The following is a 12,956-nucleotide window of genomic DNA, read 5'->3' on the forward strand; positions in this document are numbered from 1 at the left end:
GAAATGAGGGTAGTCTAGAGAGAGAGAGATGAATATGATGTCACGACAAGAGATTCCATTCCCTTGAGTGTGTATATGCAAGGGGGAGGGAATAGAGGCACCAGGAGAATTTTTCTATGTGTGTGGTGTTTGTGTTGGTATGTGTGGGTGTGAGAAGATAATGAGACGTGGGGGTAGAGGGTGTGTCACCGCGTGAGGTCCAGTGGGTCGAGGTGAGGCCCTTTGTTCGGTTCCGTCCTGCGCCACATTGGTCGGCCCATGACACATTTAGGAAGACCCATGGATGACTAGTCGTACAAGACAAAGATAGCAGAATTGTGAAGGACTCTGTGTCCACTGACAAAGCCGGCTAGGATTTGTAACCCTAGGTTCTCGGACTAAGGTAACCCCTCTATCTCTGATAGTACTATTCATCCAACCTAACTTTAAGGGGCATCCTATAGAATGCTCTACTAGAATCATAGTCGTCGATTAGGAAGAGAGGTGTGAGATAATGCGTGAGAGACAGGCGAAAAGATAATGTGCGTACATGAGACACGTAGGCAGGTCCATGTATATAGAAAGGGTCGATGAGGATTGTGCGTGTGTATGTTTGCGAGAGGAAGAGTGCTTGTGATAAAGGTTAGTGAAAACAGTTGTAAATGGTTACGAGAGGGAGGGAGGGTTATATCTAGAGAATGTGTGCGAGAAAGACACCTCGGGAGAGAGTGTGTGAGAATGTGTGAGAGACCACCGATGGAGAGTGAAACTACACGTAAAAGACTGCTCTACACATTGATTAAAGCTATAAATTGTATCCAAATATTAGGATGGGATCATGATATTTGCAATTCGCGTAAGGAGCGGTCATTGATCCATCAGACATCTAGATTCTATCAAATTTGAGCATGTGTATGTTATTATTCGACACAATTGATCCACATAGTTAGTATTCTGAACTCCAGAACAATGCATCGCTTTAGCAATCGAATATAAACGTGATTATAGTTCATGTTGTGTGTGTAAAGCACATTATACATACGAAAGTTACACAATGGACGTTTATAAATAGCTACATATGAACTAGTATACATTTGAATACAACATAAGGTGGTTTAAAAAAATTGAATTCAACATGAAGTCCATTCAATTATTTGAATTTGATATCATGGCATTTGTAAACCATACCTAAACTATGGGTGTACTAATCTTTCCTCTGATTTTGTAAATAATAGCATATGTAGTCGTGTACAAAATAGATTCAAATTTAGCTCCTCCATTCCAAAATAATCGTAGTTATAGGATTTTCAAGTGTCAAAATTCAAAAGGAAGCAGATAATTCAATGCGGTTTTCAAACATAGAAGGTCAAATATAACCTTGTATATTAAGGTCAACCCTCATAGTTCAAGAGTACTCTAAACGTGAATGCTTGTGTTTCAAAATTTCGAACGAAGCGCCAAAAGAGCCTCTACTCACCCGAAACTGTGTGAGACCAATGTTTGGTAGTACAAGGAAATTACTTTTCTAATAACTTAGACCTGTGAAACCTACCGGCCCGACGTCCAAAGGTCTAAACCGGGGTACGTTTGTAGCTTCATCTAGACGTCACGCAACCGCCTCCGAAAAACATTCATACACAATGGCCGCCTAAGCACACATGCGTGCGGCCAAAATCGCTTCCGCCCACTATTTGGGACACCTGGGATTACCAGCCTACCCCTGACCCGCAGTTGGTCCGAAATTTAAGAGGGGGGCAAAGTTTGTACTTTCCCCAAATTTCAAACAAGCGCGTCCCATCTTCTGTTCAAAAAAGCCAAAAACAAACGCATCCCAGACCGAAACATGGTTCCCCCCCACTCGTCCGATTCCCCATTCGTACTCCGTGGACACCAAAACTACCTCTCCACCAGCCGCAAAACCCCAGCATCCTCCGTCCGCCACCCCATCCCACCCACCAACCGCCGCCCTCCTCCATCACGCCGGAGCCGATACCCCGACGTCGTCGTCCACCGCAACCTCAATCGCAACGCCCTCCATGGCTACTAGTTGAAGCCGAGGCCGAGCCGTCCGTAACCGAGCCAGTTCAACCACGCTGTCCTGTGCCTCACCGTTGTCGCTCCAACTTCGCCACCCTCCACCGCACCGGAGTTGTTCCTGCTATGCCGTCCTTCGCCGCCTCGGATCTTCTTCCCCTCCGTCGACATATAGCCACGGCAACACAGTCAACAATTTGGCCATGGATTCATCCAAGCCTGCACCCTCCAGAACATCGGTTTACCCGGTAAAAACAAGAAGATCGACACGACATGTGGAGGTGACCACACCGGCAACCGAAGAAGGTACTCCTCTTCCCTTATTCATGCAAATCTTACGTCTCTGCTAGCACGGTATTCATCCCACAGAAGACACTAGTTGACCGCTTCTTCTTGCTACTAGATGTTCCTAGTAACTCGCGATGCACAAGGTTTCTCCTCATATACTATTTCACCTTAGCTAGAGGTCTGTCGCCCCCCTGAATTTCAATTTCTGGCCAGTTGATTCCCAATTAATGGAAGCATTCCCCGGTGTAACAGGCGCTAGTATGACTATTACATCGGGGAAGCAGCGCCTTGGTGTTTATCTTAGGGGCGTCTGCAGCCTAGAGCTACTAGCGCCCGATCTGGAGGTTGGCCGGGATTAAAGGAATGGCTTGGGGGCACTGCCAAGCACAGTGGTGGTGTGAGGTCGATGGGAGGGTGGGGCGGCGGAGGCACGGGTTTGGGCCGGTGGTCACTGGCGGTTCGTGAAAGATCGTCAACAGTGACTGGCGGGAGGTAGACGAAGGCCATCTGCCCGTTCCTTATAGATCGGACGGTTCATTAAAAAAATCGATTGACCTATTTATTTTCAGTCGACTGTTATCTTAGATATGACCACATGTGGTGGTGTGCTGGAGGAGTACCTGCATTTCTTGTGCTCATATATTACAAAATCATACGGAGTAGAATCTAATTTTGTTTGCCATGCAATGTTGTAGAGCTATCATATGTCTCCTATCATTTATTTTTAAGCCACCTGCTATCTGCTACTTTTACAGTGCACTAGTTCTGCACACACTTCACCCATACTCTCACTATTGTGTTTTTATGCAAGGGTATTTCAGACTCTCCTGCCGAAAGAGAAGTAGCAAAGAAAAGAGAGAAGTCGCTCCAGCTTGGTATACGGGTAGGCAAGACACGTTACAACACTATAAAGGGTGCAGTGTCAGTAGATGGAGACGGTAAACGTAGCTTTTTAGTTGATGACCTCGCTCGCAATAAACGACCATCCCAGGTGCTTGCTTTAGCTTCGCGATGTCATATGTGGTTGCATGTTGGTGTCTAGCTTGTATTCGAAATGCCGAAGTCGGTCTTTATTAAGATAAGGAAAGATATTTTCTACATGAACCACCATCCCGCGAGCACTAGAAGACAAATAGTTAGTCAGGGCACTGGCCGAGCCAGTGACAAGCCCAGCAAAGACAGGCAACACCTGGAAGCCAATTAAAAAGCCGTGATGGTGGCAAAGCAGCCCGCCTCACACCAGGATCTCAGGTCCTAGATGATCATGTTCACCACTCCAACCGGATGTCTAGCTTGTATTGCTTCCAATTTGGTTAAATTGCATGTGCTTAGCTTACACATTATACCTTTGAATATGACATGCCTTTCTGTTTTTGGTACATACTAGTACATCTGTGTATTAACCATGTTCTTACATCAAACTAATGTTCTTGTGGATCCCTCATCAATCACTTATGACAAGGCAGGCAGGCAAGGGGACTACTCCTCATTTAAAGAATGCAGCGTCAGCCTCCCGACATGATTCTCAAGAAACATAAATGCTAGATGAAGATAGTGAACGCAGCTCTGTAGTTGATTACAACATTTCCCCTACACTAGCATTGCAGGTGCTTGCTCTAACTTGGCAGCATGATATGTGGTTGCATGTTGCATATAGTGTCTAGATTGTAATTCTTCCAGTCTGGTTAAACTGCACGTGCTAGTCTGCTTAGCTTATACTCCTGTAAATGTGACATTATACTTGTTAATGTGACATGCCTTCCTATATTTAGTACATAGTACATCTATCTATTAAGCATGTCCTTACATAAAACTATTGTTTTTTTGTATCCCGCATCAGTCAATATGACGAGACACCTTTAGTATATGCAGTGCGATATTAGTTGCATCTTTCATATGATTTATAGCATGCGCTACTTCTATTTTGTTGAAATTCTATTTATGATGGGACGCTTTTAACTTGGCAGTCATATTGAAATTCTATTCATGTGGTGTCTAGCTTGCATTGCTTCTTATTTGCTGGAATGGTTTCTGCTTAGTTTACACAAACAGTTGTGAACATGCCATGTCGTCCTGTTTTTCGTACATATTCCATCCTGGTATCATGTGTTTGCCTTACATCAAAGTAGTGATTGTCAGTATCATGCATGAATGAGTTCTGAAGAGAGAATTTTATTGCTTTTTCTTGTCGGTTTTACTTGATAATTAAAAATCAATAAAGCGGAAGGAAGTTAGCATGGCAGCGGATAAAGGTGCTCCTTCCAAACGGAGGGCCTCTACAGTTTCTACTCTCCACACCCCCAACATGATTTCCAAGACAACACATGCATAGACACTCAACAAAGCTGTGTTTATGATGAGCACATCTCCCCTAGTGTAGCATCACTGGTGCTCCCTCTAACTTGGCACTGTTATATGTGGTTGCATGTTATGTGTGATGTCTATCTTGTATTGCTTCTAATTTTGTTGAATTCCATCTTCTTACTTTACACAGTATACTTGAATAAGACACGTGTTCCTATTTCTAGAACATACAATATCTATCTATCACACCATGTTCTTACATCAAATTACTACTGTTGTGTAACCTGCAACAATCACTTATCATAAGACACGTTTGACTCCGGAGTGTGATATAGGTTACATCTCACATTCTTTTCTAGCTTGTACTACTAATTTGTTGAAATGGCACTTATGACGAGACAGTTTTAACTTGGTAGAGTGATATTATTTGCATCTTTCATATGGTGTCTAGCTTTCATTGCTTCTAATTTGTTGAAATGCCTTCTCCTTAGTTTACACATCATAAGCTGTGAATATGCAATGTTGTGAATATGCAATGTTGTGAATATGAAATGGCACTAGTGACGAGAGACCTCTAACATGGTGGTGTGATGTTGTTTGCATCTTGCATATGATTTATTTCTTGTACTACTTCACATTTGTTTAAACGCCATTTATGCTGAGACACTGTTAACTTGGCAGAGCGATATTTGTAGCATCTTTCATATGGTGTCTACCATCCATTGCATTGCTTCTAATTTGGTGAAATGTCTTCTTCTTAGTTTATTCATCATAGTTCTGGTTATCTCTTCCGTCCTGTTTTTATACATATTACATCCTCCTATCATATGGTTGTCTAACATCAAAGTTTTATCGTCTGCATCACGCATCAATTTGTTCTGAAGAACTAATTTTTTTTGTTTTTCTTGTCGGCTTGACTTAACATGGCACAGAGAAAGAGGAAGAAACAGAGAATGGCAAGGAATGAGAAGCAGATGAATCCTGCAGATTCTGGTGGTACTGATGGTGCAATAGAAGGTGAAAGTCTAGTGGAAAATTCTACAAATACGACATCCCATGCTACACGAACTGCAAAAAAAGCCAAACAGAAACAAATAGCTGCCACCAAACAAGCAGAGACAGCCCTAGTTCTTGGAACATCTACCACAGTACTACCAGCTGCACGACATACTCGTGCGTCAACTGAGCTAGCAGCACGTTCCCAAGCTCCCTTGCCACCTAACACTACTTCCCAAGCACTCCTGACACAAGACGAGTTGGCAATATTAGATGAACCTTGTGAGCTTCAACAGCAAGAAGGTAGTTGCTGGAGTCAAGTTACAGTTGCATGCTTCTTTATATGTAGTCTCACAGTTTGATGTACACTAACACTTCCTATGTTTGTTGTTGGACTAGCACCTAGGCTCAAGAGGAAACAAACATCAGGGATAATGCTCGATAGGTTAACTAAATCTAGAGGAGGAAGAATGGAGATCCGTTTTGAGCTAGGTTTAAAAAGGCCACGTGATGCTACAGAGTCAGCCAAGTTAGTATCAAAGGCAGCGGTTGCCGTTAGTTGTCATGTACGTATCCTCTCAACCAGAGGCGAAGCTAGCATTGGATTATGCATAGGGCTAAGTACCTTGAGTGATACATTTTGGAGGTATTTTTGTACATTGTAAGAAGAAATTGCAATGGTTGTTAGTAGTAGGACTAGGGCTATAGCCTTAGTTGCCATAGGCCTGTCTCCGCCACTGCTCCCAACATGGATTCAGTACAGGAATGACAAAGACGAAACCCAGTTCAACACCTTCCTCGACCATTTATCTGTAAGTATGGTTATGTATGGAAACTAGTAATATCGTCTTGCTCTGTCCCATACTTTCAAGGTTGCTGATAATGAGACTCCCATAATTTTCAACAGATGAGGTTCAAGTTGGATAGCCAACATGATGCAACCAGATAAGATTACACCCATGTTTTCAAGTCTGCTCTGCGACAGTATCGGTATAACTTGAGGAAAACTCACTTTGAAGGCAAGGCTAACAGTGAACTTTCCCAAACATCTCCAGTGGAAAATATATCGGATGAAGACTTGAGGGGCCTTGGTAAACACTGGTCTGATCCGAAGTATCAGGTACATTATATATATGTGATCAAATCACATGTTGAAGTCCTATTGACGCATGTGCCACACAAATCTATCTTCTTGTAGGTGAACTGTTCAAAGAACAAGGCCAACCGCACGAAAGTGAAATTCCAACAGACGACAGGATCTCATAGCTATATTGCACACTGCGAGGCTCTTGTAATTAGCTGCTGTTTCACTCTTCTCGTTGTACCATATTATTAGATCTATATTGACTTGTTTGAAATGCAGAGGAAAGCCCGCAAGGACCAAAAAGTACCTGAACCAAATGCTGTGGAAATCTTCAAGGACTGTCACACCAGCAATAAGAAGGGCATGACTACACCAGTCAAAGCCGCTGTTGTAAGTCCTTAACCCTCATGCCTTTTAACTACTACTTACTCTGACTTGTGCCTTGAACTGCATGGTTTGCATTCAATGTCTATTACTCTTTTCAATTTTATACACAATTGTCTTAGCGTATCATTGCACCTTACAAGGTTTAAAAGGGAGGAGTGATGTTCCTTTGATCTTGACCCGTAATCTAGTTCCGTGCTGGACTTGCCCACACAATGTTACAATTGCCTATTTGTCTATTCTCAGTTGTTTTGTGATATGAATGATGTCATACTATGCTTACCGTATTATAAACTTCGTCTCTTTATCCTTATCCCTCAATATAATGTGAAGAAATAGACAATATATTAGCGATGGTACATGGTCATATGTTTGGAACCTGGTTTTATTATGAACTTTGCAATAAAATACAACTAATATTTTACATGGGTTCACCAGAATAAGTTCTGTATATAGACCAAAGCTAGTTTGTTTGGTTTTGCTGTCTCCTTAATATCTTCTATTCTGGTACTACTAATGTAAAACCTCAACTTTTCAGCAAGCTATGGAAAAAATGGTGGAACCGCCACCTTCTGAAGGTGGCGAGGCAACTATAACCGCAATGTCAGCTCTTGTTGCAGTGGGTCAGTACCTGTCCACTAACAGTGCCAAAAGCACGTTCCTGTGTAATACTGGGTTGGTTGTTAAGGCAATATCGTCCAAACTGCCTCATGATCAAGATATGCATGGTTTTGAAACCAGACTATCAGACATTTGCTATGTTGTTCAGGAGCCTAGGGGAAATGAAGGCGAGGGTTATGGTGTTCCATCGGACAATATAGCATGAAAATGTAACAGCCAGGTCAAATGAACCGAGCTTCTGAACTTCTGGTGGTGCATTTATCTGCTAGACTGTTAAGTTTTATACCAACCTTCCTTTTGTTATATAGTTGTAATTTGTTTTGGTGCGATACAAAATTTATTCTTAACGTGCAGCCACCGGCTGAAGAAAACAGCAAGCCATTTTTGTATAGTGTAGGGTGTTCCCTATATTTGCACTGGTGGCGATCTTTGATGCCGAGTGGATGTAATCTGTGCAATCGCCTTAATAGCCTAGCGTTAGTTTGGGCCTTATTTATTTCCTAGTCTTCTTTTTCCCTGGTTTGCTAGTGGCTGCAACTACCCATGGGCCATATACGGGCCGTAGGATCCATGGGTCTCCTACGGGCCGTCGAGAAATGGGCCTGTAATCGGTGGGCCTCGGGCCATCGATAAATGGGCCTCGGGCCGTCGGATAAATGGGTCTACATGGGCCGTAATCGGGCGTAATTGGTATCGGCCCAGCATGGTAACGGGCCGTTAACAGGCCGTAGGACTGCAAAATCTTAATTCTGTCACAGGCATAACGGGTCGTTAATGGGCCAGAATATAGGACGGGCTTGCCAGAAACGGGCCAACTCTTGCCATGGGACAAATTTGGCCCATTAGGGTAACAGGCCAGTAACGGGCCGACTCTCGCCATGGGCCAAATTTGGCCCATTTAGGGAACATGCCAGTAACGGGCCGACTCTTGCCATGGGCCGAAATTGGCCCATTAGGGGAACAGGCCAGTAATGGGCCGGAAGTAATCGAGGGCCAAAAAGGAGCCCAAGAACGTATGGGCCGTCAATAGGCCGAAAGCTAACACGGGCTGGAAACGGCCCATGTAAATCACGGGCCATTAATGGGTACAAAGAAAATTACTGTTCATTATGGGCTAGAGTCACCGTGGGCCTGTAAAGGGCCGAAAGATACGAAGGCCTCATATGGGCCGAAAGACGTCGTGGGCTATACATGGGCCGAAAGTGAAATGGGCTGGTGTTATATTTGACGGGCCACATGCCGTTGTTGGGCCGATGTCCTTTAGTGCCTAACGGGTCGTAAAATGGGCTATTTGCGAAGAGACCATTAACAGGCTTTTCATGGGCCAGCCCGTTAACTTTTGACCAAGTCAAACGGGCAGGCTTTGTAAGCTAAATGGGCCAGTGGTGGGCCGTGGCACGTGTCGACATATCATACGCGCCTATCTGACCCACTGACGAGCTGACACGTGTTTTGTCCGGCCAATAAGAATTTTACACGTGGAAATTTCCCATTGGTCGGGGCTGTTAACAGGTTATCAGATCCAAAACCTGACCCGATAGCTTAACGGCATTCCATTACAGTGGATGCCACATGTCGGTCACCCTTGACGAAAGCACTTTTGTGACGCACGATTTATCGTCATGGAAGTGGACACTTCCGTGATGATAATTTTGGTAATGTCATGGAACACTTCTACGACAGCACAGGTATGACTATCTTGATTATGTCATAAATTTGTCATGGATGTACATGCATGACAAAAAACGCGACCTACTATGACAAACACGTATCATCACGGAAGTGTATTTTTTGTAGTGGGGGTACACCATAACCACGATATATAAATCGGGAAAGTGGAACTGGCTTGAAAATACGGTGTTGTATTGCCGCTAGTAATTGAAAGCCTATCGATCACGTATAGGCCAGCACTATTGAACATGGTAAAGAAGAGCAAGCAGATTTTGGATAATAAAATGTTGGTTGCGTAGTGCCCACACATGATGAACCAGAGCGCATTAAGAATGCAACTCCCAGCTGTCTCTTGACCATTTCAGGAGGTTGGATGAAGATCCTACGTCTCCTAACCCTTCTTCTTCCTCGTCTCTGATTCTTCCCATACAGAACACCGCACGGGCTGCCGGCCGGACCACCGGCCCCCACCGCATGTGTTCCTCCGCCACCTCCCACCCCCCACTCGCGTCAAGTTTTCTTCGTTCGGCGAGGCCCCACAACCACCCGAGCCCCTTGGATCGCACCGACGAACTTCGGCGAGCTCTGAAAAATTGACTGACCCAATTTTGAAATTTAGTCTACTATGATTTAACTAGTGTGAAATATAAAAGGGGAAAACCATAAGCATTGGGACTATAGTGTTGAGTGTGCCATGGCGGATCTGAAGGTGCAAACCGGACAAAGGCAACTTCGCAACCAAGACAAGAAATCAGAGTAAATCAGTGGCAATCTATTTTCTTGCTGCGATAAATAAGTTGAGCAGATACGAAAGAGTACCGCCTCTGGTGTGGCGCCGTGTACGCATCTGCTGAGAATTTGATGGTGCTGTGGTAGCGATGGCTGTCGGCAGCGTGGAAGCAGATCTAGGAGGGTAGACGGTGGCGGCGGGGCGCGGTGGACGAGACGGTCATAGGAGCGGCGCCGGCAAGGTGGACGACGGTGGGGATGAAGCGAGAGGACGGGATGCAAGGATCTCGGTCCGAAGGCGTGGATGAGAGAGGTCGATCTCTTGTAATAGACGGCGGCGTCGAGGTATCATCTCCGGCATGGTGGAGGAGGACGGCGGTGGATGGGGTGGTGGACGGCGGCGGACGGAGGAGGGTGGGGTGGAGAGGGTGTTTTGGCGCCCACGGAGTAGGAATAGGGAAACGGGAGGTAGAGAGGAAGGGGGAATCATGTATTCAGGGCACGCTTGTCTCAAATGCGAGGAAATTTACAAACTTAGCCCCCTGTTTCAAATTTCTACTACATCACAACAACATTAGTCGGTTGGGGATAGGACGGTAATCTCGCATACACCGAATATTTGCCGACGAGAGTTTGTTTTTGGCGCCCACCGTGTATGAATATGAATCAGGGAGGGAGTCGATTTCAGCCGAGGGCACACTATGTTTTGGCGCCCACCGTGTATGAATCCGGGTGAGAGGCGGTTACGTCACGTTTGGGTGAAATTACAAACCTACCCCTATCGAAACCTATAGAAATCCAGCAGATAGGCTTTGTGTGGCAGGGATAGGCAGTAGTGATTTCCATCTTGCAGATTTTGGTTTCGGGCGGTTACTGCGAATTTCCCCGCTTCGTTCAAATTTTGAACAGAGCACGTTTACCGTTCCAACTATATTCGAATCCCGTTTGTATTCTACTATTTTTTTCGGGTGGGGTCCATTTTCAATTGGAATTACATTCTATAGACATCATTTTTTATATATACTTTCAAAAGCACAACACCATTTATACATAAATATGGTTTACAAATGGCATGATCTCAGATTCATAAGGTTGTATCCATCATTTTGGATTTTCAAATATTTGAAACCACTTTATGTTGAAATCCAAAGTATGCATTCCTCGCTAACTGTCTCGAATTAATGTGTGTTTCATGCGGGTTTTTTTAACTTCTCAAACATGTATAATGTGTTTCACACACACAACATATAGTGTAATCCCGTTTAGACATTAATTGCATATAAACCATGCATTTCTTGTAATTGAAGAATCTATGGATCACCAATATTGATAAACTATATAACATTACACGTGTGCCCAAATTCAAATGAATATGCATGTTTGATACACCAATTTGCGTTGTGATATTATCGATGTCGTGATCTCCAGTTTAAATATTTGAATCCCCTTCAATCCAGATATTCATCTCAGATAGCTATCACTCATGCTTATATAGGACTATCTCTCTGGACCTATACACGTTCATCATCTCCCAGGCATCTCTCGTGCTACCTGTATGCCGACAATGATCTTTTATCTTCATAACAAACTGACGCTACTCTCTCCCTCGACCTTAATCACTCTATCTCTCTCTAAGTATATGTCGCTCCCTGCTATGTGTCTCTAGCTATGATTCTCCATGTGGAACCTCTTTCTCTCACACAAACACAAAACTTTTTCTCCCGGGGTCTCATTTCTCTCAACTATTCCCATGTGTGCCACTCGCACACCCCTCATACAAAGATGTCTTTCGCTCCTTAGATATGAGAACCTATGACTCTTCCTCTTCAATATCTCTTTCTCACACACGAACACAAACTCTGTCTCCCAGGGTCTCATATTTCTCCATTGTTCTCTTGTATGTCTCTCAAACACACCCTCTCTCCCTAGAGATATCTTGTGTTCCCTCATATGTCTTTCTAGCTATCACTCTCGTTGTGAAATATATTTCTCTCTCGCAGACACAAAACTCCGTCTCTCTGGATCTCATTTCTCTCTGATATCTGTTTGTATGTGACTCACACGCACCCTCTCTCTATCTCTCTCACACCCACACACATAACCCAGACTTCTGATCCACTCGACTCCTATCTCCAGCGCACACTAGCAAGCATCTTTATCTTTCTATTTATCTGTTTCTCCATCAACCTTCTTTCTCGCCCTCACTCTTGATTCCTATCATGCACACTACATATGTTTCTCTCTACATGCAGTCAAGTGCCCTCTCACACACATATATAACTTCACCCTTTGAACAACCCGACGGTCATCTCCGACACCCAAACTAACGGATGTCTCTCTAGCTAGCATCTCCATCTCTGTATCTATCTGTAGTTTCTCCGTCAACATTTCTTTCTCGCACGGAGTCTTGCTTCCTATCACCCACACTATATATGTCTATCCATACATATGCATTTATAGGTTGATCTCTTTTTCACAATCGTTGCGCCTCACCCCCTCTGCTCGCCATAGATGCATGCTCCAGCCCACGCCATTATCTCTTAAAGACAAAAACACATGCTCAATTGTCGGGCCTTCTTCCCCGCATTCTAACATGCATGCATATTGTCATACCAATCCATCTATCCCATGTCGTTGATCTTAGGACTTATGTCTTCTTTCTTTTATCTCAATCTTGCGCGTGCACACACACACACACACATCCCACGTATACATGTATACCTCTCACACATGCACGTTCAAGGTCTCTATGTCTCCATATGTAGTTAATTACCCTCAATCCTAATGCCACATCGAATCGCTCTCCTCTTTTGTGCACACAACTTCCGCCTGGATGGGCAAACACACACTCACACTTAACAATCTC

Source organism: Triticum dicoccoides, chromosome 7B, assembly GCF_002162155.2.
Source record: "Triticum dicoccoides isolate Atlit2015 ecotype Zavitan chromosome 7B, WEW_v2.0, whole genome shotgun sequence".
Taxonomy (NCBI): Eukaryota; Viridiplantae; Streptophyta; class Magnoliopsida; order Poales; family Poaceae; genus Triticum; species Triticum dicoccoides.